Source organism: Budorcas taxicolor, chromosome 19 (assembly GCF_023091745.1).
Source record: "Budorcas taxicolor isolate Tak-1 chromosome 19, Takin1.1, whole genome shotgun sequence".
NCBI lineage: Eukaryota > Metazoa > Chordata > Mammalia > Artiodactyla > Bovidae > Budorcas > Budorcas taxicolor.
Genome location: NC_068928.1, coordinates 37,678,872 through 37,704,949, shown reverse-complemented (window position 1 = coordinate 37,704,949; position 26,078 = coordinate 37,678,872). Strand labels below are relative to the sequence as shown.

At 42.1% G+C, this 26,078-nt stretch overlaps 1 protein-coding gene and 1 pseudogene across 1 annotated transcript in view; both read left to right on the top strand.

Annotated features, from left to right (window-relative positions):
• Positions 1 to 26,078, top strand: part of NFE2L1 (NFE2 like bZIP transcription factor 1) — a 592,815-nt gene that overhangs the window by 425,945 nt on the left and 140,792 nt on the right. The gene's annotated exons all lie outside the window — the stretch shown is intronic.
• Positions 15,928 to 24,127, top strand: LOC128065433 (dnaJ homolog subfamily A member 2-like; annotated as a pseudogene).

Here is a 26,078-nt window from a genome sequence, read left to right as displayed (position 1 = left end):
GCACTTTTAATAGGCTCCCAGATGATGCTATTGAGGCTGATCCAAATCACACTTTGGGTAAAATGCTATGGACTATTTACTGGTGGTGGTGGTTTAGTCACTAGGTCATGTGACTCTTGCGACCCTATGGATTATAGCCTGCCAGGCTCCTCTGTCCGTGGGATTCTCCAGGCAAGAATACTCGAGTTGGTTGACGTTTCCTTCTCCAGGGGATCTTCCCCACCTAGGGATCGAACCCAGGTTTCCTGCATTGCAGGCAGATTCTTTATTGAGTGAGCTACAAGGGAAGACTGGACTGTTTACTAATCAAATGGAAAGGATGGCTCTGAGGAATATCTGCACTAACTAAACATCCAAAACTCATTCAGGAATCAATAGAGCCCTACTAAGTGAGTAGAACTGAGGTAGACAGTCACTGTGTGGGTAACAAGAAATTTACGACGTGTTTTTGTTTACTTAGGTGAAATTATTAGAGGATAAGAATCCATCCAAACTTAGCAGCTGGGTCAAAAAAAAAAGGGGGGGATTCTTCTATCTCCTTCAGTTAAAAATATTTACCCTGGATGTAAAACACTGGAATAAAAATCAGGAGGTCCTTCATCCTATTAAATCATATCCTACAGATTGCAACTATCTCCTGCCAAATTCTCATCAAATCTTTTGAAACTGTTGGAACAGATTTTCTTGAGGTTAGAGACCTCACAGCCTCCCCAGTTGTGGGCTTGCACCTTATCCTGGTGTTCAGAGACCCTTTAGAAGTCATCTCAGTGTGCTTATAGTCATTGACATTGTCCCAGATGAGAAGTATCTACCTCTTGTATCACCTCACACCAGTCAGAATGGCTAGCATCAAAAAGTGTGCAAATAATACATGCTGGAGTAGGGGTAGCCAAAAGGGAATCCTCCTACACTGTTGGTGGGAATATAAATTGGTGCAGCCTCTACGGAAAACAGTATGGAGATTCCTTAAAAACCTAAAAATAGACTTACCATATAATTCAGCAATCCCACTCCTGGGTATATGTCTAGAAAAGACAGAAACTCTAACTTGTGAAGATACCTGGACCCCAGTGTTTACTGCAGCACTATTTACAATATCCAAGACATAGAAACAACCTGAATGTTCACTGACAGATGAATGGATAAAGAAGATGTGGTGTATATATATAAATATATATATACAATGGAATATTAATCAGCTATTTAAAAAGAATGAAGAAAGTGAAGAGGAACTTAAAAGCCTCTTGATGAAAGTGAAAGAGGAGAGTGAAAAAGTTGGCTTAAAGCTCAACATTCAGAAAACGAAGATCATGGCATCCGGTCCCATCACTTCATGGGAAATAGATGGGGAAACAGTGGAAACAGTGTCAGACTTTATTTTGGGGGGCTCCAAAATCACTGCAGATGGTGACTGCAGCCATGAAATTAAAAGACGCTTACTCCTTGGAAGAAAAGTTATGACCAACCTAGACAGCATATTCAAAAGCAGAGATATTACTTTGCCGACTAAGGTCCGTCTAGTCAAGGCTATGGTTTTTCCTGTGGTCATGTATGGATGTGAGAGTTGGACTGTGAAGAAAGCTGAGCGCCGAAGAATTGATGCATTTCAACAGTGGTGTTGGAGAAGACTCTTGAGGGTCCCTTGGACTGCAAGGAGATCAACCAGTCCATTCGCAAGGAGATCAGCCCTGGGATTTCTTTGGAAGGAATGATGCTAAAGCTGAAACTCCAGTACTTTGGCCACCTCATGCGAAGAGTTGACTCATTGGAAAAGACTCTGATGCTGGGAGGGATTGGGGGCAGGAGGAGAAGGGGACGACCGAGGATGAGATGGCTGGATGGCATCACTGACTTGATGGACGTGAGTCTGAGTGAACTCCGGGAGTTGTTGATGGACAGGGAGGCCTGGCGTTCTGCGATTCATGGGGTCGCAAAGAGTCGGACACGACTGAGCAACTGAACTGAACTGAACTGAATGCCATTTGCAGCAATATGGATGGTCCTAGAGATTATCATAGTAAGTCAGACAGAGGACAAATGGTATTACTTATATGTATAATCTAAAAAATAATACAAATGAACTTATTCACAAAACAGAAACAGACTCACAGACATAGGAAAAAACTTACGGTTCACCAATGGAAAAAGCAGGGGAGGGAGTTTGGGATTAACAGATACCCACTACCATATATAAAATAGATAAACAACAAAGGCCTACTATATAGCACAGGGACCTATATTCAATATCTTTTAATAACCTATAATGGAAAAGAATCTGAATCACTTTGCTGTATACCTGAAACCAATACAATATTATAAATCAACTATACTCAATAAACAAACAAAAAGAAACATCTACTTCCCTTTCAAATGCCTTCAGAAAATGCCTCTCCATTTCCCTAATAAAAATGAGCATTTGCTCACACTCTTAGGGAGTTTAATATTTGGTTAACATTTGTATAACTCCTGTGAGTACATGTGGTGTATGGTTAGGCCACTCAAGATGGCTGTTTTCTTGCTGTTTGTGCATCCCCTGTTTGACCAGTCCCTTCTTCACTCATATGACTATCCACTCCTCTTAATTACAGGGCTTAATTAGCCCCTGGTAACTGATGAGCCCCCCGATGTTGATTCCCTTTACAAATGGTAGCCTCCTTCTACCCTAGGAGCCCACCATCTGCCACACATGATAGGGTGTCAGTCACTCCAGGACCCTTTGGGTAAGGTTCCCCTACCCAATTAAACCATTGATGTTTTTGTCACTGTTCTTAGGTTCTTTCTTTGGTCTGAAGGTTGAGAAACTACAAGGGGTTATCCTAGCAGTGTGCAGCAGAGAAGTGAGCTTGAGTCTGCTTGTCCCAGTTACCTACAAAGAGATGATCCATTTCTCAGAACCTGCATGGCCAGGCCTGCAAAGGCCAAAACAAAGCATAAAATCGGACAATTATTGGAGGAAATATTATAATGAAATATTCCTGATGAGAAGCAAGACTTTCAGATTTTAGTCTTATCTTTGCTACAACCCAGCTTGTCTGGGATGGAGTTCTCAACATTTCTAAACAGAATTTACCTGCTTATAATATACGTATCTCTTCTATGGCTAGAAAGACTTTATGATTCAAAAGAGAAATGAAAAGTAAAAAAAAAAAAAAACAAGAAAGCAAAACACATTCTTTTTTGTTTGCTTAAACAACAGAAATTTCTGTTCTTAAATTCTGGAGAGTGGAAACCAAAGATCAAGGTGTTGGCAGGGTTACTTTCTTCTGTAGTCTCCTGTTGGCTTGTAAATGCTGTCATCTCCTTGTCTTCGCATGGTCTTCTCATGTTCTGATCGCCTCTTGACATTAGCCATATTGAATTGGGGCCCACTCTAATGGCCTCCAGAGAAGGCAATGGCACCCCACTCCAGTACTCTTGCCTGGAAAATCCCTTGGACGGAGGAGCCTGGTGGGCTGCCATCCATGGGGTCGCTAAGAGTTGGACATGACTGAACAATTTCACTTTCACTTTTCACTTTCATGCATTGGAGAGGGAAATGGCAACCCACTCCAGTGTTCTTGCCTGGAGAATCCCAAGGATGGGGGAGCCTGGTGGGCTGCCGTCTATGGGGTCACACAGAGTCGGACATAACTGAAGCCACTTTGCAGCAGCAGCAGCAGCTAATGGCCTCATTTTACCTTAATTACCTCTTTAAAGAACTTGTCTGCAAATATATTCTTGAGGTCCTGGAGAACACATTTTAGAAATAACATTCCCCTGGTGGTTTTTACATGTGTTTTCCCAACAGTTGCTAAATTCCAGCTCCTCTTTGGGCCTGGAGAGTCGGATTCAGCTGGAGCTAACAGAAATCAAATGCATGTCTAACGAGAGTTCCCGAAAGTCTGGACTCCAGAACTTCTCTGGAGAGCAACAGGCACTGGGGCCCCTGCTCCTGCAAGCCTGCTGCTGATTCAAAGCGGGGAGTGTTTCCTGGAGAAGGGAGGCCTGGGAGGGGTAAGTGGTGACAGTTTATCTGAAGCTGGCGCTGGGTTCATTAAGAGGCCTGGTGCAGTTTATCTGCTTCTTGTCCACAAGGCTCAGCTTCTCTGCACGCTGAGTCCAGGTCTTGTCACCATCCCAGTCCTGGCGGCGTCAGGTTGGAAGAGTGTGAAACAGAGCATTCCCCCGCTACCCCACCCCAATCTCCCGTTGTCTCCAACTGTCTGTCCTCGAGGGGTCAGATAGGAGCTGCAATTGTAGGAATAAAGCTTGAAGCCTTCAGTCAATACTTTCTGCCCCCAGACAGTAAGGTCCTGGGAGATGATTTGGCTGCTCCAATAAAGAAAAAAGCCCAGACCTCAGCCGAAGGAGGTAGAGGGACAACAGAGACATGGACTCACCTTTATCAAAGCCACCTTGCCTTAAATGTAGTGGACACCTATTTTAAGTGGTCCCACTTGTCCTTGACACATTCTAATAACAGAGAATGGGACACATTTCTGTGTTTCAGAAGAGGAGGTCCAGGAATCGTGAGGCCTCTTTCTTAATGCCCCACAGCAACTCAGTGGTGGAATAAACAATGGAACATATCCTGAGTCCTGGTCCAGCCCTTCCTGGGACTGAAACCTTTACCTCAAGCTTTCAGTCCTCTTCTCCACTCAGCTGCCAATAGTACAACCATCTTTGACAGTAAAGATGCTCCAAACCCTACAACAGGGTTGTTTGATAGCCAGGGATGATCATACTGCACCATCCGCTCCCTCTTCCCTGGTTCTCCAAGATCATCAGGACAACAGGTGCATCTACGGGGGCTGAAAGGCCCAGTCTGTGAACAGAAAGAAGATCCTTTGGCCAGACCCAGTTTCTCCAGGGCAGAGGAAGGTCCTGACCTGTCCAACAACTCCAAACACTGACCCAGCAGTAAGGGGACACCCTCCTAGAGGGCCAGTGCATTATTCAGCTATTTGGAATAGACTAAAAAACTGAGATTATTAACCTCTGGTTCTATCCAAAGAGTACTACCACTGTCTACTATTGGAATCCATGTCCAAAGGGTTATTGACTTTTACCAGGAGCGTGGGAGGCAGTAAATGGATTTCTCCAAGTCAAAAGGAAGCAGTTGTTTTTAATGGGAAATCTGCCTCTTCAAAACCCCCAGAGCTGTCAGGAGCCCCATTGTCCCCCTCTCCAAATTCTGCTTCCTTGAGGGACCGATTCACACTTACTCTTTGCCATCTGCTTTCTCTAACCCACCAGCTGGGTTACTTTTTCACCCCAGGTGCATGCAAGTACCAGGGTCGTCACCACGTATAACCAGGCAGCCACGTTCCTAAACACACGTCAGTGGCCATGTAACTCCATACTCTCACACTCAGCTGCCCACAGAGTGTCTCTCAACTACAGCATGGTCACTGACAGCTTGGGACCTTGGAACGAACTCTCCTATGTTTAAATCTCAGCTCTTTTTACTGGCTGTATACTTAATCTCTCTAAGCCTCTATTTCCTCATATGTTAAATGGATGTAATAAGAGTATTTACCTCTTGGGTTTTAAATGAGATCAAGTGCTTAGTGCAGGGATTGGGCACATAATAAGCACCCCATAAATGTTAATTATTATCGTGAATGCCTCTCTGTCTTGAGGGGCTTCTAGGGAGGCGGCGTCTGCACTCTTAACACTAAATTCCATCCTTCCTTCCTGAGTGTTGTCTGTCCCAGTGGGTCTTTCTCTACTTTGTCTGTCCCCAGCCTTCATATAACAGGGTCATCCCTGCTGTTCTTTGCCCAGCAGATGTCCTTGCTCTCTTATTCTCCTGGAAGTAAAAAAGGGCAGATGGATTATTTAGCTACCTCTTTCCAAAATCTGTAAATAAAGAGCAAAATGCCCTGCCACCAGATAGCTGGAATCAGGACCCACTTGACCTTCTATTTAAACCCTCAGAAGCCCCTGCCCCATCTAGCCCTGCTGCCCTTTGGACTGGGGTGGGGGTCTCGAGAGAGGTATGTATGTGAGGCCTGTGAGTGGCTCTCCCCAGCTCCTCAGAAGGTTGCTTATCAGGGAGTGAAACACCAGCCCTAGCTTGCCATGACAGCAGGAGCTGCCTGAGAAGAGAGGCTGAGATAAATGAAGGATCCTTCATCCCCGTCAACGTGGGCCAGACAGAAACCAGGTGCAAGGCCGTGAGCCTTCAACTTTTATAAACAATCTTCCATCGCCCACTGCAGCAGCTTGAGCCTGAGATGGGGATTAGAAGAACAGCTTCTGCAGGCCTGGGGCCTCTCAGCTGGACAGCCAGTTAAAGGGCACGTAAGATAACTGGCTGCTGGGAAAGATGCTTGAGGAAACCCAGCCATTCGTCAACAGGGGGTTTGCTTGACCTGGCAGGAGAGAATCTGATATCTAAACAGTTCCCTGCGTCCCTGAAGCGCTCCAAAAGTTCTCCAGCTAAATATTTGATACCACACCAGATGATAGCCCAGGGCTCTTCTCACCAGTGGGAGAAGGCTGCCGCTAGACAGGAGAGGAAGCCTAGTCAGTACTAGATTCACTGAAGTCAGGCAGGACTTGAGGTGGTGGCATCTCAGCTATGCTGATTTTGAGGTCCTTTAACCTTCTCCAGTCCAACCAGGGGTAAAGACTTTGCCTGCCAAGAGCTGCTTCTCTGGGAATCCACGAAAAGACATGGAACCTAAATATCTTTTGAAGGCAGTTGTCCCCCTTCCAGTCCTCCACCTGCCTCCTCACTTCTCCGATAGATGTTTTGTTTGCAGGAACTGAAAAAATAGCCGTGACCCCTATGCTCAGGTGGTCAACACCAGCTTCATCCATCTGAGATTACAAAACAAAGGGAACTGCTTGAATCCCCTCAGGGAGGTGGGGAGACTGGCCTGGCTGAGCATGAAAGAACTTTTGTGTTTACAAATCGCATTTATTCAGCAGTGGGGATGAGAAGGTCTACAATTCCATGCTCAGAGTTTCTTGTATAATGCTGAGAAGGAAAGCACATTTCAGAGAGAACTGCCTCCAAGAGAAGGATGTTCCTCCTCTGGTTGGAAGGTAAGAAATAAGAGTCAAAAATAAGGCTCTCCGATCAGTCAGGCTCGAGCTCATGTCTCTGCTCTGATATTTACTCCAGTGGTCATTGCGATCTTGGAAAGTTATGTGACCTGTCTAAGTTTCAGTTTCCTTGTCTGCACAGTGGGGATGGTAGTAACTAGTTGTAGGGTGGTTGTGAGGAGGACTAAACAGTGAGACTTGTGAAGAAAGCACTTACCAGGGTGATACAACACTCAGTAAATGGCAGCTATTATCAGTAATGAGGTCTCCACCTTTGGAAGAAAACATAGAGATAGAGAAATGAAAATTATCTAAGAACAGTTTTTTTGGAAAGGGCAGAATTTCAACACAGAACACACATTCATTCTTTTAAAACCCCCTTGGTGTTACTAAAAAAAATTATAACATATACATAAATAAAAGGATATAATCGACTCCTATTTACCCAACAATACATAGCTTCACAACTATCAAGGCCAATCTTATATCATCCATACCCCTTACACAGGTATAGTCTGTTTTAAGTAAGCTATTTTGGCCATAAGTGTGGATTATTTTCTTATAGGAGAGGGAATATGGGATTTAGAGTATAAAAACTTGTTCCATCCTTGATTAGCTGTTTGACTTTGGGGATGCCACTTAATTCACTTAATGCTCAGTTTCTTCATCTGCAAAATGAAGTTGTCAATAATTAGACCTGCCATACATACTTCAAAGAGCTCTTGCATAGAGGAAATTAGATGTCTGTGAAAGGGCCTTGTAAAAGGAAGTCTATGTCAACAGTACTGGTTGTTACAGCTCCACCTCTCACTGGGGTGGCACTGAGTATGTGCTCAGCAAACATTTATTAAGGTTGTGTTAAGTGCCAGGCCAGGTCAGGCCAAAGACCTGCCCTGCAGTCTTAGGTTGCATCCCTGAGCCTAGCTGGTCACATTGCAAATACTGTCACTAAGGCAATAGGGATCACTCAGTGTGTCCCAGCCCTACTATCAGAGAAGTACATCCCTCAGTATACACATCCTGTTGGACCGAGAGTCACTTCTTATACCATATGTCCTTGTTCAATGTCAAAGCCTGGAAAATGTCAAATTATGTCCAGTCTCCAGTGCTGTATTTCCGTTAAGGATCAGAATGAGAATTACAGAGACAGTGGGTAAGACCTCAGAATTACATGTTGAAAAAAGAAGCTTTTTTTCATGTAAAGAACATAACCCAAATCACCCTTTCAAAAGCTATTTGGGGATAAGTCTTAGGTCCAGAATTTAAAGCTTCACTGGAAAACCAGAGAGGGATCCCTGATCCAAAGGGTGACCCTGCAGCTGTTTTGGCTATAGCTGGAGAGATGCTATTTCTCTCTCATTTTTCTTTCCTTAGAAGAGAATTTCATCTTTGCCCCAACCTCTGCATCCTGGTAGCCCATGAAAACAATATTTTCTTGCTCAGCAGGGCAAAACCTCTTATTTCCTGCTGTCCTTTTCCCATCTCCTAGCTCCACACTGAAGTCCTTGCTGTAGACAGATTTCTCCAGCAAGTTATTTTCTCACCACTGAGCCCCAGCTGTTTTGCATCCCTGAAGCATGTCAGGGCCAGAGCAGAAATGAAAGGACTGAGGCAGTGTCAGCTACAATGGGACCCAGGTCACTAGTGATCAGATTTTTTTAATGAACCTGAGGGCCAGGGACTTGAAAGGAAGGTCAGGGTTCACAGAAGGGTGATGGCAATATGCGTCCAGATTATTAAATACTGAATGTGAAGACATCGATGTTGTTCCAATACTCATTCCCTCCAAGAGCTCAATGCTGCCCTGAGCAGTTAGGGCTTCATGACCTGATTGCATGAGCAATCAGCAGTCTCCTGGAAACCTCTGACTTCATGCTGCCAGAGGAGTATGAAGGACATTTGACAACTGGATTATATCCTAAGACTTTGGTTCCTACTCTGACTCCCCAGGTTACTGACTTCTTTCTCCCAGAAAGAATTCAAGGTCAAGTTTTCAAAGTCCTTCCAGGAGAAGAATGTGGTGTACAGAGGGGAATTCTTGCTGAACAGTTCCCTCTGACCTGTCCCTAATACAACTGTTTCTCTCATTCCCATCCGATTATACCTCTGAGTTTTGGAGATCTTGATTTCTTGGTTCCAACTGCAATGAGGGCTTTCTTAGCATTATGATCCTAAGCATCACTGAAAGGAGCACATTTCTTGATGGGAATCAATCAATATTCATTTCAGTTCAGAACTGTTTTCTTTATTTGCTTCTGGGAGCAAGGTACAACTCAGCCTTCTACAAAGGGGTGATGTCCAACTTTACTGGTGGTTCTGGTTAAGCCAGCCATGCAAATGTTCCCAGGACACATGTTCACAAGAGATACAGGCAAAGACCCAAAGGGAATACTAAAGTCATTGAGAGATCTCAGGGTCATCTAGTCCAGGCTCCCATCCAAGAACTTTCCTTTCAGATGGCCATATGCTGATGCTTTAACACCCCAAGTTATAGGAAGTTGATTAGAAAGTCCAGTTCAAATCTGGACAGTTTTATTGTCGAAAAGTTCTTCCTATTACCTTCCTAATCTCACTCTTAAGAGCTAAACAATAAATGGAAGCCCTTTCAAGAACTCCATGTGTTAGTCTTTTAGATCTTTGAAAATGTCTGTAATATCTGCTGTAAGTCTTTTCTACTCCAAGCTAAGCATTTTCAGTTACTTCCACAATGCCCTATACAGGAAAAGAACAATGAACTGGTAGTGAAAAGACCTGGCCCCACCAATTTTCGTCTATGTAGCCTTAAGAAAGTCAATGAACCTCTCGGAAGTTCACCTTCTTCCTCTGTAAAATGAAGACTAAATATGCATACTTTACCTACTGTTTTGAGGATCAAATAAGATAACATCACACCACAGAAATGCAAAGGATCATAAGAGGCTACTGTGAATAATTATATGCCAACAAATTGGAGAAACTTGAAGAAGTGGATAAATTCCTAGAAACATACAACCAACCAAGACTGAATATTGAAGAAAAAGAAAATCTAAACAGACCAGTAATGAGTCAGGAGATTGAATCAGTAATCAAGAATCCCTAATAAAGAAAAGCCGAGGACCAGTTGGCTTCACTGGTAAATCTACCAAACATTTAAAGAACTAACATCAATCCTTCTCAAAATTTTCTAAAAAATTAAAGAGGAGAGAACACTTTCAAACTCATTTTACAAGGCCAGCATTACCCTGATACCAAGGCCTGACAAGAACACTATAAGAAAGTTATAGCCAATATCCTTCATGAACATAGATGCAAGAACCCTCAACAAAATACTAGCAGATGAATTCAATAGCACATTAAAAGGATCAAACACTATGATCAAGTAGGATTTATCCCTGCAAGCATGAGTCAACATATGCAAATTAATAAATGTGATGTTCTGCATTAACATAATAAAGGATAAAAACCATATAATCACCTTAATAGATGCCAAAAAGGCATTTAACAAAATTCAAAATCCTCTCACGATTCAAAACTCTCCACAAATTAAGTATAGAAGAAAGTACCTCAACATAAGAAGCCATCTATGACAAACCCACTAACATCACACTCAGTGATGAAAAGTTGACAACTTTTCCTCTAAGGTCAAAAACATGACAAAGATACCCACTCTCATAACTGCTATTCAACATTACACTGGAAGACTTAGTTGGATCAGTTAGGCAAGAAAAAAAAAATAAAAGGCATCCACATCAGAAAAGAAGTTAAATTCTCTCTAATTGTAGTTGACAGGAACTTACCTATAGAAATACCTAAAGACACCACTAAAGCACTAAATTAACATACAAAAATCAGTTTCATTTCTATATACTAACACTGAACTGTCAAAAAGAAAATTAAGAAACCAGTCCAATTTATAATAGCACCAGAAAGAATAAAATACAAGGAGGTGAAATATTTGTACACTGAAAACTATCAGACACTGATGAGACAAATTGAAAAAGATGCCAATAAATGGAAAGATATCTCATATTCACGAATTAGAAGAATTAATATTGTTAACATGTTCATACTACCCAAAATGATCTACAGATTCAATGTAGTCCATCAAAATTTCAATGGACTTTTCACAGAAATATAAAAAAGAAATTCTAAAATTCATATGGAACCACAAAAAACCCTGCCTAGTCAAGGCAATCTTGAGAAAGACGAACAAACCTGGAGACATAACACTTTCTGACTTCAAACTACACTGTAAGGCTATAGTAATCAGAACAGTATGATACTGGCATAAAAACAGACACACAGACCAATGGAACAGAATACAGAGCCCAGAAATAAATCCACACATATATGGCCAACTAATCTTTGACAAGAGCATCAAGAATATATAACATATATTAGAAAAGGATAATCTCTTCAATAAATAGTGTTGGGGAAATTGGATATCCACATGCAACAGAATGCACTGGGCCCTATCTTACACATATGCAAAAAATAATTCAAAATGGATTAGATTTCAATGTAAAACCTGAGGGATTTCCCTGGAAGTCCAGTAGTTAAGACTCCACACTTCCTCTGCAGGAGGTATGGATTTGATCCCTGGCAGCAGCAGCAGGAAACTAAGATTTTGCATGCCATGCAGTGCAGCCAAAAATAAAATAAAAGTAAAACGTGAAACCATAAAACTCCTAGAAGAAAACGCAGGGGGAAAACTCCTTGACATTGGTTTTGGCAATAATTTTTTGCGTGTAACACCAAAAGCACAGGTAACAAAAGCAAAAATAAATAAATGGGACTATGTCAAAGTAAAAACAAGCCAAGTAATATACAGCAAAGTGAGTGAACCATCAACAAAATGAAAAGGCAACCTATGGATTGAGAGAAGATATTTGCAAACCATATATCTGATAAGAAGTTAATATCCAAAATACACAAAGAACTCGTAGCAAAAAAATAAAAATAACTGGATTAAAAAGACCTGAGATGACATTTTTTCGAAGAAGGCATACAAATGGCCAACAGGTATGTGAAAAGGTGCTGTTGCTGCTGCTAAGTCGCTTCACTCATGTCCAACTCTGTGCAACCCCATAGATGGCAGCCCACCAGGCTCCACCATCCCTGGGATTCTCCAGGCAAGAACACTGGAGTGGGTTGCCATTTCCTTCTCCAATGCATTAAAGTGAAAAGTGAAAGTGAAGTCGCTCAGTCGTGCCCGACTCTTAGCGACCCCATGGACTATAGCCCACCAGGCTCCTCTGTCCATGGGATTTTCCAGGCGCAAGAGTACTGGAGTGGGGTGCCATTGCCTTCTCCAGAAAAGGTGCTAAACATCACTAACCATCAGAGAAATGTAAATCAAAACCACAGTGAAATATCACCTCACATCAATTAAGATGGCTAACCTGGCTGCTATTAAAAAGATAAGAGATAAATAGGGTTGGTGAAGATGTGGACAAGGGAACCCTTGTACATTGCTGATAGGAATGTCAATTTGGACAACCGTTATGGAAAAAAGTAATGAGGTTTTTCAAAAAAAATAGAACTGCTGTATGATCCAGCAATCCCACTTCTGGGTATACATCCAAAGGAAATGGAATCAGTATGTTGAAGAGATGTCTTCATCCTCATGTTTGTTGCAGTATTATTTACAATAGCCAAGATATGGAAACAGCCTAGGAATTCCCTAGTGGCCCAGTGGTTAGGACTCCATGCTTTCACTGCCAAGACATGGATGCACCGACAGATGAACAGAGAAAGAAAATGTGACACACACAGGAATATTATTCAGCTGTTAAAAAAGAGATTGTGCCATGTGCAACAACATGGATGAATCTGAAGGACATTATGCTAAGTGAAATAAACCAGACACAGAAAGACAAATGCTATGTGATCTCCATATATGTGGAATCTAAAAAAGTTCAACTCATAGAAACAAACAGTAGAATGGTGGTTGCTAAGCACTGAGATATAGAGGCTATGTGGAGATATTGGTTGAAAGGCACAGAATTTTGGCCAGAAGATGAATAAGTTCAGGGAAACTAGTATGTATCATCGTGGTCTTGTTGTTGTTCAGTCACTAAGTCATGTCCGACTCTCTGTGACCCCATGGACTGCGGCACACCAGGCTCCCCTGTCCTTCACTATCTCCTGAAGTTTGTTCACATTCATGTCCATTGAGTCAGTGATGCTATCTAACCACCTCCTCTTCTGCTGCTCCTTCTCCTTTCACCTTCAATCTTTCCCAGCGTCAGGGTCTTTTCCAATAAGTCAGTTCTTCACATCAGGTGGCCAAAGTATTGGAGCTTCAGCTTCAGCATCAGTCCTTCCAATATATATTCAGGATTGATTTCCTATAGGATTGACTGGTTTGCTCTCTTTGCAGTCCAAAGGACTCCCAAGAGTCTTCTTCAATACCACAACTTTTAAAGCATCAGTTCTTCTGCACTCAGCCTTCTTTATGGTCCAGCTCTCACATCCATACCTGACTACTGGAAAAACCATAGCTTTGACTATATGGAAATGGGAATACCAGACCACCTTACCTGTCTCCTGAGAAAAATGTATGGGGGTCAAGAAGCAATAGTTAAAATAGGACATAGAATAGCTGAGTGGTTTGAAATTGGGAAAGGAGTATAACAAGGCTGCATATTGTCATTTTGCTTATTTAACTTATATGCAGAGTGTGCATGAGTGAATGTGTGCTTAATTGCTTCAGTCATGTTCAACTCTGCAATTCTTTGTAGTCTGCCAGGCTCCTCTGTTGGAGAAAGCAATGGCAACCCACTCCAGTACTCTTACCTGGAAAATCCATGGACAGAGGAGCCTGGTAGGCTGCAGTCCATGGGGTCGCTAAGAGTCAGACATGATTGAGTGACTTCACTTTCACTTTTCACTTTCATGCATTGGAGAAGGAAATGGCAACCCACTCCAGTGTTCTTGCCTGGAGAATCCCAGGGACAGGGAAGCCTTGTGGGCTGCCATCTATGGGGTCACACAGAGTCAGACACGACTGAAGTGACTTAGCAGCAGCAGCAGCAGCAGGCTCCTCTGTCCATGAGATTCTCCAGGCAAGAATACTGGAGTGGGTTGCCATGCCCACCTTCAGGGGAACTTTCTAACTCAGGGATTGAGCTCGCATCTCCTGCACCTTCTGCATTGCAGGCGGATCCTTTGCCCACTGAGCCACCTGGGAAACCCCTATATGCAGAGTATATCGTGCAAAATGTCTGACTGGATGAATCACAAGCTGGAACTAAGATTGTCAGGGGAAATATCAATAACCTCAGATATGCAGATGATACCACCCTAATGGCAGAAAGTGAAGAAGAACCAAAGAGTCTCTTGATGGGGGAAAGAAGAGAGTAAAAAAGCTGGCTTGAAACTCAACACTAAGAAAAAACTAAGATCATGGCATCCAGTCCCATCACTTCATGGCAAAGTGGAAGCAGTGACAGATTTTATTTCCTTGGGCTCCAACATTACTGCAGATGGTGACTGCCCCCATGAAATAAAAAGACACTCCTTGGAAGGAAAGCTATGACAAACCTTGACTGCATATTAAAAAGCAGAGATATAAATTTGCCAACAAAGGTCCATCAGTTCAGCTCAGTTCAGTCACTCAGTCATGTCTGACTCTTTGTGACCCCATGAATTGCAGCACGCCAGGCCTCCCTGTCCATCACCGTCTCCCAGAGTTCACTCAAACTCATGTCCATTGAGTCGGTGATGCCATCCAGCCATCTCATCCTCTGTCGTCCCCTTTTCCTTCTGCCCCCAATCCCTCCCAGCATCAGAGTCTTTTCCAATGAGTCAACTCTTCGCATGAGGTGGCCAAAGTACTGGAGTTTCACCTTTAGCATCATTTCTTCCAAAGAAATCCCAGGGCTGATCTCCTTTAGAATGGACTGGTTGGATCTCCTTGCAGTCCAAGGGACTCTCAAGAGTCTTCTCCAACACCACAGTTCAAAAGCATCAATTCTTCAGCGCTCAGCTTTCTTCACAGTCCAACTCTCGCATCCATACAGGACCACAGGAAAAACCATAGCCTTGACTAAACAGACCTTTGTTGGCAAAGTAATGTCTCTGCTTTTCAATATGCCATCTAGGTTGGTCATAACTTTTCTTCCAAGGAATAAGCGTCTTTTAATTTCATGGCTGCAGTCACCATCTGCAGTGATTTTGGAGCCCAAAAAGATAGTCTGATACTGTTTCCATTGTTTCCCCATCTATTTCCCTTGAGGTGATGGGGCCAGATGCCATGATCTTCGTTTTCTGAATGTTGAGCTTTAAGCCAACTTTTTCACTCTCCTCTTTCACTTTTATCAAGAGGCTTTTTAGTTCCTCTTCACTTTCTTATATATTTGGTATTTGCTGAATGAGTAGATACTAAGTGTTCTCACCACAAAACAAAAGCAAATAAAATTATGTGAGGTGATGGATGTATTAATTAACTTGATTGTGGTAATAATTTCATAATGTATACGTGTATTAAATCATTACATTGGCCTTTAAAAAAAATCACATTGTACAACCTAAATACATACAAGTTTTGTCAATCATACATCAATAAAGCTGGGTGGAATGAAATAATATATGTCTACATTATTTGATTATTGTAAAATATTACACACATGCTTTTTCATCATCATCACTTTTCTCCATTCTTGGTGATTTCCTCTGACCTCTCGAGTTCAGAGTGTTCAGCTAAATATAACACTTGCTAGTTCAATAGAAGTTTATGAGCCACTGTTCTAGGCACTATGAAAATAAAGACAAACAAAGTGGTCTTTGCCTTCAAGGTAATCAGAGGGCTATAATGCTCTAGACTAAAAGCCATAATAGAGGCTCCTGTGGAGAATACTCTAGGAATACAGTTGTAAAAGGTCCAATTCAGATGGAGTGGAGGAGGCGACAATGGGGCTGAGTATTAGAGGATGCATAAGCATTATCCAAACAGAAGAAGGTAGGAGGACATTCTAGGTAGAGATAAAACATGCAAAGACATGAAGTTTAGTCAGAACAAAGGTATTTTGAATTCAAAAAGTCACTGTTTCATCAAAGGACATAAACAGAGTGAAAGGCAATCCACAGAATGGAAGAAAATATTTACAAATCTTATATCTGAGAAGGGGTTAATATCCAGAATGTATAAGGAACTCTTACAATTCAACAACAAAAAATAAACAACTCTATTACAAATAGGCAGAGGACTTGACTAGACATTTCTCTAAAGAAGATATACAAAGAGCCAATAAGCACATGAAAGGATGTCCAGCATCACTAATCATTAAGGAAAAGTAATTTAAACCACAATGAGAAACCACATCACATCCATTAGAATAGCTACCATCAAAGAAAAAGAGAAAGAAAGAAAGAAAAGAAAAGAAAAGAAGCATTGGTGAGGATGTAAAGAAATGAAAACCCTTGGTAAGAAGTGAGCAGCTGCTGGGGAAAGCAGTATAAAGGTTCCCCTCAAAATTATATAAATTATCACACAACCCAGCAATTCCACTTCTGGGTATATACTCTAAAGAATTCAAATAAAGGCTTCAAAAGATACTTATGCACTCATGTTCACAGCAGCACTATTCAAAATAACATAAAGGTAGAAGCAACTCAAGTGTCCATCAACAGGTGAATAAATAAATATGATATAAACACACAATGGAATATAATTCAGCCTTAAAAAGGACGGAAAATCTATATTTCCCACACTACAACATGGATGAATTTTGAGGACATTATGCTAAGTGAAATAAGCCAGTCATAAAAATGACAAACATTGTATGATTTCACTTACATGAAGTATCCAGAGTAGTCAAATTCATAGAGGTAGACGATGGAACGGTGGTTATCATGGGCTGGAGAAAAAGAGAATGAGGAGTGATTATTTAATGGATACAGAGTTTCAGTTTTTCAAGATGAAAAGAGTTCTAGAATTGTTTGCACCAAAGTGAATGTGCTTAACACTTGTGTTCTGTACACTTAAAAATTATTAAAATTGTAAATTTTATGTGATGTGTATTATACCACAATTTTTTGCAAAAGATATTTTGGGAAAGTTAAAGGAGTTTGTAAGGACTGGGTATTATTGCTAACTTTTTTAAGTGTGACAATTGTTTATATAGGACAATATTTTTTATTCTTAGGAAATGCATACTAAAAAATTTAAGGGAGAAGTGCAACCTATTTTGAAATTCATGGATGGAAAGATAGATGTATAAATAAAAAGTTATATAAAACCAACCTGATAAAATGATAACCCGTGGACTCAGGTAGATGTACAGTGTTCATTGTACTATTCTTTCAATATTTTCTCAATATTTGAAAATTTATATAATAAAATTTTGGGGGAAAAATATTTCTTAATTGCTTTATGAAGGTGGAAATAATGACCAAGTCATCACACATGCAGAAAATAGTTAGATGTTTCAGTAGGAGTTAACTCTAGGTATGACTGCCCCAAAAAAGTCAACAAAACAAAAAATAATCACAAGCTGTATTAACAGAAATATAGTACTCATAGTGTGACTCTGGGCAAGTATTTATCCTCTACAAGTCTCAGTTTCATCATGTACAAAATAGGAAAAGAATTAAATGATACACTGAGTGTTAAGAGCTTGAAACATAAGTGAATATTCAACAAGCCTCCATAAGTAGCTGTTAGGATTGCAAGAATAAGGAAAATGCGACAGTCCTAATGGACTTCTATGCTGGTGGCGCTATGCTCTGCGCCCGGTGTGGTCAAAGCATATTCCTCTGGTTTCTTGGGTAATATTGTCATGTCATATAATGAGCTGCTGAAGGATAACAGGGTTTCACCTGGAGTGGGAAAGACTGAGGTAGGGAAGGCATTATGACTGTCTTCTGAGAGCTAAAGGATTAAGCCCTAGGAGCAAAGGGAGAAAGTTCATTAAAACAAAGTTCATGTTAAATAAGGTTTGAAGAGAAAACTGACTGTGTCAGGAAGTTGTTAGCTCCCTGACTCTGGTGATGGGTGAGTTGCAATCAGAGGCTGGACAACCACTTGATGAAAACATTGTCATGAAAACGAGATTGGGCCAAATAATCTTCATGGTCCGTTCCAATTCAGGGAGTCTAAGACGCTCTTAAAACATCACACCTGGAACTGAATGATGCCTTAGAGGTGAGATAGTGAGACAAAAACCCTCCTTACTAAAGTTATTGTTACTTAAATCTTGAAGATCTCTATGTTATGTGAAGAAGAGAAAAAACTCAAAATTAAATATATTTGTTATATCTGTCTGTTGTTAATATTACGTCATCTATGCCAAATGTTTGATCTACTCATCTTTACCCTTGTATTCATTCACTTATCTTTTCAGTATTTCATATTTATTTACAAGATATGTCTCCCCCCCCAGGTATTAAGGATACAAAAATGAACAGACATAAGAACAAGAAATATATGCAACGTAAGGGCCCAATGGTGGAATTAAGAGACTTGGGCAGAGCAGATAAGGACAGAGATTCACTCTGGCTATGGATGGTGGGAAGTCTTCCTTGAAATATTTGAGCTGCATCTTGGAAGACGAATGAGGTTTTCCAGATGTAAAATGAGTAGAAAATCATTCAGACAAATGGCAGAGCTTATTAGAAGTCAAAATAGAAAAGAATACCATGTTTTGGAGGGAAATGTCACCAGGTAAGACCTGGTAAGGTCTCAAGGATATATAAAAGGCCAAGAACATTAGGAATATGTATCGCAATTCTAAAAAGAAAGAGACTTAAACACCCAGCTTTTTCTTTCTTCTCATTTTTCGAGATCCCCTCATAAAACCCAGTATCTTTTCATTCTTTAAACTGGTGACCTCATATTTTCACAATGTAAGTTTTAAGAATTTTCTTGCCTCCCAGCTATCCTTATATTTTAAGAGAATTTGAAGCTGTAGGAATCTGGAATTAGTCTCTTCCTGGTAGTACATTTCAGATTATTAATTCCACAGAATACACCTCACCTCCTCCTTACTTCATTTGGCTTGTCTTGGATTTCCCATCAGAACCCTCTCTGCAAGCTTGTTATGTGTGGAGCACTCTTAGATTCCTTTAATGTTGCCTCCAATTAATCGAAATTCCTTTTCCCTCCATTTCTTTAGCTAACAAGCAGTGCTGATGATGGGAAAGATGAAAGTGAGAGCTGAAGAGGCTCACGAACCCTTAACTTGGCCTATAAAAGAATTCCAGCATGATCCCTGTGAAAACCTGTATGCAGGTCAAGAAGCAACAGTTAGAACCGGACATGGAACAATGGACTGGTTCAAAAGCAGGAAAGGACTATGTCAAGACTGTATATTGTCACCCTGCTTATTTAACTTACATGAAGAGTACATCAAGCAAAATGCCGGGCTGGATGAAGCACAAGCTGGAATCAAGATTGCCGGGCAAAATATCAATAACCTCAGATATGCAGATAACACCACCCTTAAGGCAGAAAGCGAATAGGAACTAAAGAGCCTCTTGATGAAGGTGAAAGAGGAGAATGAAAAAGCTGGCTTAAAACTCAACATTCAGAAAACTAAGATCATGGCATGCAATCCCATCACTTCATGGCAAATAGATGGGGAAACAGTGGAAACAGTGTCAGACTTTATTTTGGGGGGCTCCAAAATCACTGCAGATGGTGATTGCAGCCATGAAATTAAAAGATGCTTCCTCCTTGGAAGAAAAGCTATGACCAATCTAGACAGCATGTTAAAAAACAGAGATATTACTTTGCTATTGCTGCTTTTGAACTGTGGTGTTGGAGAAGACTCTTGAGAGTCCCTTGGACTGCAGGGAGATCCAAGCAGTCCATCATAAAGGAGATCAGTCCTGAGTGTTCATTGGAGGGATTGATGTTGAAGCTGAAACTCCAATACTTTGGCCACCTGATGCGAACAGCTGACTCATGGAAAAGACCCTGATACTGGGAAAGATTGAAGGCAGGAAGAGAAGGGGACGACAGAGGATGAGATGGTTGGATGGCATCACCGACTTGATGGACATGCGTTTGGGTAAACTCAGGGAGTTGGTAATTGACAGGGAGGCCTGGCATGCTGCAGTCCATGGGACCCCAACAAGTCAGACATGATTGAGCAACTGAGCAACAATCATGATCCCAATATGGGTTCAGTCAGTTCAGTCACTCAGTCTGACTCTTTGTGACTCCATGGACTGCAGCACGCCAGGCTTCCCTGTCCTTCACCATCTCCCAGAGCTTGCTCAAACTCATGTCCATAGAGTCAGTGATGCCATCCAACCATTTCATCCTCTGTCATCCCCTTCTCCTCCTGCCTTCAATCTTTCCCAGCATCAGGGTCTTTTCCAATGAGTCAGCTCTTCGCATCAGGTGGCCAAAGTATTGGAGTTTCAGCTTCAACATTAGTCCCTCCAATGAACACTCAGGACTGATCTCCTTTAGGATGGACTGGCTGGATCTCCCTGCAGTCCAAGGGATTCTCAAGAGTCTTCTCCAACACCACAGTTCAAAAGCATCAATTCTTCGGCACTCAGCTTTCTTTATAGTCCAATTTTCACATCCATACGTGACTACTGGAAAAACCATAGCTTTGACTATATGGACCTTTTGTTGGCAAAGTAATGTCTCTGCTTTCTAATATGCTGTCTAGGTTGGTTATAACTTTTCTTCCAAGGAGGAAGCATCTTTTAATTTCATGGCTGCAATCACCATCTGCAGTGATTTTGGAGCCCCCCAAAATAAAGTCTGACACTGTTTCCACTGTTTCCCCATCTATTTCCCATGAAGTGATGGGACCAGATGCCATCCATGATCTTAGTTTTCTGAATGTTGAGTTTTAAGCCAACTTTTCACTCTCCTCTTTCACTGTCATCAGGAGGGTCTCTAGTTCTTCTTTGCTTTCTGCCATAAGGGTGGTATCATCTGCATATCTGAGGTTATTGATATTTCTCCTGGAAGTGTTGATTCCAGCTTGTGCTTCCTCCAGCCAAGTGTTTCTCATGATGTAGTCTGCATATAAGTTAAATAAGCAGGGTTAAATAAGCATATGTTAAATATACAGCCTTGATGTACTCCTTTCCCTATTTGGAACCAGTCTGTTGTTCCATGTCCAGTTCTAACTGTTGCTTCCTGATATGCATACAGATTTCTCAAGAGGCACGTCAGGTGGTCTGGTATTCCCATCTCTTTCAGAATTTTCCACAGTGTGTGGTGATCCACACAGTCAAAGGCTTTGGAATAGTCAATAAAGCAGAAGTAGATGTTTTTCTGGAATGCTCTTGCTTTTTTGATGATCCAACGGATGTTGGAAATTTGATCTCTGGTTCCTCTGCCTTTTCTAAATCCAGCTTGAACATCTCAAAGTTCACGGTTCAACGTACTGTTGAAGCCTAACTTGGAGAATTTTGAGCATTACTTTACTAGCGTGTGAGATGAGTGCAATTGTGCAGTAGTTTGAGCATTCTTTGGCATCGCCTTTCTTTGGGATTGGAATGAAAACTGACCTTTTCCAGTCCTGTGGCCACTGCTAAGTTGTCCAAATTTGCTGGCATATTGGGTGCAGCACTTTCACAGCATCATCTTTTAGGATTTGAAATAGCTCAATCGGAATTCCATCACCTCCACTAGCTTTGTTCGTAGTGATGCTTTCTAAGGCCGACTTGACTTTGTATTCCAGGATGTCTGGCTCTAGGTGAGTGATCACACCATCATGATTATCTGGGTTGTGATGATCTTTTTTGTATAGTTCTTCTGTGTATTCTTGCCACATATTCTTCTTAATATCTTCTGCTTCTGTTAGGTCCATACCATTCCTGTCCTTTATTGAGCCCATCTCTGCATGAAGTGTTCCCTTGGTATCTTTAATTTTCTTGAAGAGATCTCTAGTCCTTCTCATTCTATTGTTTTCCTCTATTTCTTTGCACTGATCACTTAGGAAGGCTTTCTTCTCTCTCCTTGCTACTCTTTGGAACTCTGCATTCCAATCGGTTATTCAGTTTTAATCCTGTTTTCATCTCTGTGGTGTTGGAGAAGACTCTTGAGAGTCCCTTGGACTGCAAGGAGATCCAACCAGTCCATTCGCAAGGAGATCAGCCCTGGGATTTCTTTGGAAGGAATGATGCTAAAGCTGAAACTCCAGTACTTTGGCCACCTCATGCGAAGAGTTGACTCATTGGAAAAGACTCTGATGCTGGGAGGGATTGGGGGCAGGGGGCAGGAGGAGAAGGGGACGACAGAGGATGAGATGGCTGGATTGCATCACTGACTCGATGGACGTGAGTCTGAGTGAACTCCGGGAGTTGGTGATGGACGGGGAGGCCTGGCGTGCTGCGATTCATGGGGTCGCAAAGAGTCGGACACGACTGAGCGACTGAACTGAACTGAGTTTTAATAAAGAACTGCTGAGAGAAAGAACTGTAATTCCCCCATTACTACTATTTAATTATTTCAGCAAAAGTTGATACTCCCTTTGGTCTAGGGGTTGAGAGTGACCGTCTGCAAAGAAGAAAATATGGTGTGCCTGCTCGCTGTCTCCGCCCACACCTCCGCTGCTGCTTTAGGGCCCAGCTTCGCTCCTCCTGCTGCTCCGCCTTCTTGCCTGTGAGCTGCCCGGCAGCCGCCAAGGCGAACGTGGCCGACAGCAAACTGTACATCCAGGGCGTCCCGCGTGGCGCCAGCGAGAACGAACTGAAGAAGGCATATATAAAGTTAGACAAAGAATACCATCCTGATAAGAGTCCAAATGCTGGTGACAAATTCAAAGAAATAAGTTTTTCATATGCCGCTGCTGCTAAGTCGCTTCAGTCGTGTCCGACTCTGTGCAACCCCATAGACGGCAGCCCACCAGGCTCCCCCGTCCCTGGGATTCTCCGGGCAAGAACACTGGAGTGGGTTGCCATTTCCTTCTCCAATGCATGAAAGGGAAAATTGAAAGTGAAGTCGCTCAGTCATGTCTGACTCTTGGCGACCCCATGAATGGCAGCCCACCAGGCTCCTCCATCCGTGGGATTTTCCAGGCAAGCGTACTGGAGTGGGGTGCCATCGCCTTTCTGGTTTTTCATATGAAGTACTATCAAATCCTGAGAAGCGGGAACTATATGACGGATATGGAGAACAAGGTCTTTGGGAAGGTTGGTGGAAGTGGTGGCATGGGTATTTTCTCTCACATTTTTGGTGGAGGCTTATTTGGCTTCATGGTCAATCAGAGCAGAAGTCGAAATGGCAGAAGAAGAGGAGGGGACATGATGCATCCGCTCAAAGTATTTTTAGAAGACCTGTGTAATGGCAAGACAACCAGACTACACCTCAGCAAGAACGCACTCTGCGGTGCGCGCAGTGGCCACGGTGAGAGTGTGGAGCTAGCTATTCAGAAGAGTAGTGCTGGTCGGGGTTGAGGTGTACACATCATCAAACAGCTGGCTCCAGGAATGGTACAGCAGATGCAGTCTGTGTGTTCGGACTGTATTGGAGAAGGAGAGGTAATTAATGAAAAGGGCCATTGTAAAAAATGTGAAGGGAAGAAGGTGATTAAAGAAGTCAAGATTCTTGAAGTCCACATAGACAAAGGCCTAAAACATGGACAGAGAATTTACATTTACTGGGGAAGCAGAGCAGGCCCCAGGAGAGGACACAGGAGACGTTGTTCTTTTGCTACAAGAAAAAGAACATGAGGTGTTCCAGAGAGATGGGAATGATTTGCACATGACATATAAGATAGGACTTGTTAAAGCTCTGTGTGGATTTCAGTTCACATTTAAGCACCTTGATGGACATCAGATTGTGGTAAAATAACCCCCTGGCAAAGTAATCAAACCAGGATGTGTTCTTATAGTTCAAGGTAAAGGAATGCCACAATATCATAATCCCTTTGAAAAAGGTGATCTTTACATAAAGTTTGATGTGCAGTTTCCTGAAAACAACTGGATTGACCTAGACAAGCTTTCTGAAATAGAAGATCTTCTATCATCTAGACCAGAAGTTCTAAGTATTATTGGAGACACAGAGAAGGTAGAGCTTCAAGAATTTGATAGCACTCAGGACTCAGGAGGTGGTCAGAGGCCTGACGCCTATAATGATAGCTCTGATGAAGAAAGCAGTAGCCATCACGGACCAGGAGTGCAATGGGCCCATCAGTAAACTCTGCAAACAAATTGCACGGGTGGATTTTCTTTCCACATTGGCCTGGTTTGTTTTCTGCAATCCAGCTGGAGCATCTGGTCAACCCAGATGAACTGATGGACATCTGTTGGTCTATGTGTAACTTTTTAAATTGGTATAGTATCTACAGAGTATATAATTTAAACTAACCACAAAGCTTTACATCTTTATCTCGACTGTTCTATAGCAGAATAAAACACTTGAAACAAGACTCCCTTTCACACATGGGTTATAAATTTCAGTCCTGATATCTGTGCTTGATTTTTATCAGTTTTGTGTAGATTTTGTGTTTCATATTTTAAATTCAAATCCCACTTTGTAAAGTTTCTATATAGTTTGTCCTGAAGCTTTGTGTTTGGCTGCCTCTGCATAAGCTGCTACAAATAGAATGAAGAATTTCATAGGCTGTATCTATCATTTAGATGCATGGAAAAATGGACTTCGCACACAATGGGTTTGGAGCTGACTGGGAACAATGGAAAAAATATCATTAGCTGAGCTGTGGTTGTAAAGTTTCGGGCAGGGGTGTGTTTCTTTTTCTTATTTGTACCATCTTGTGAAAGGTTTCTGGAACTGAATAATAAAAAGCAGTTGGTGTTTATTAAAAAAAGAAAAAAATATGGCATGCTTGGAGTCCCTTAGCTTGTGAAATTACCAAGACTGATTATTTCAGCATGTTTGTCTCCAAGCCAGCTTCAACACAAGAAGAAAGGACTGGTAAGATGCCTTCCCCTGAACAGTTTAATTTGTTTGACACATCTTATTGGTAAAAGCTCAGGTGAAGGGATACTGAAGCCGAATGAGGGCTGGGATCTCTAAATATGTTGAAAATGTTATCTGTTCTTTCTCAAATATGTCTCTCCCCTTCAGGTATTTGCTCTGTGATAGCCTTTTCCCTTGGCAGCTGTTGAGTCTCTGTGCCTCGTATTTCAAAACTGATAAGGAAAGGCGAGACCCTCCTGTGTTGCGGGGCACCTGGGGAAGAGAGGCCATATGTAACTTGGGCTGTGTAGCCTCACAGCCAGTGCTCGCCCACCTCCCCCTTGTTGTGCAAGCCTCACTTGGCTAGACAGCAGAAGGTAACAGAGAAGGAGAAAATAAATGGGCTTTCTCTGAAGGATTCACACAGGCACTCTCTACTGATCTCCTTATCTGCACACTTGGCAAATTCTTTACAACATCTGATCAAGGAAGGGCTTTTTTTTGATGTTTCTACGTGTTCTAGATTTACTGCCCTGCTGCTGGGATATGGTGAGATGCCCTTATCAGGAGCCTCTTCAGAGCCTTTTCCAGATGGCTTGCAAAGTCTGTGTATTTTTAAATAAACATCAAACTAGTCCTGGAATGTGGCTTCTCTGGGGCTAAAGCAACATTTGCATAAAGCAGCAGAGTAGATGCCAGACCCTAATCCAACTGTGTCCCTTCTCTCTCCCCTTCCTGTCTCACCCTAGACTTCCCATCAAGTTAATTCTGCTGTCAGAACCATTCCGTTAGTCCGCAGGATCAGGACTGAGCTACAGGAGGGGAAGCTCCTCATGGCCTCCAGGCTTCTGCCTGTCTAGTTGCCTTGAGCCTGACTCCGTTGGCCAGTGCTGGGAGGCTCACAGGTGGAAGGAGTTGGAGATTTGTGATCTGCTTATTACTCAAAGGCTTCAAAGCTCTGATCTATATGTCTACCATGATCAAGATCTCCAATAGAGTGGAGGAGGGGGCAGGAGAGGTGTAGGGGGAGGCAGATTCACGTGAAAGCAGACACTGGGCAAAAAAGCTGAAAACCCCCACTTATCCATCCCTGTATCACAACTCCCAGTACCTAGGAAGTCATAGCGTTCACATACCCATCATAATGGGTTCTCAATGAGAATCTCTTCCCAAATTCATGTTAATAGCCCCCTTCCCATTGTCCTCAGGCTTGCAGTAATATGCCAAA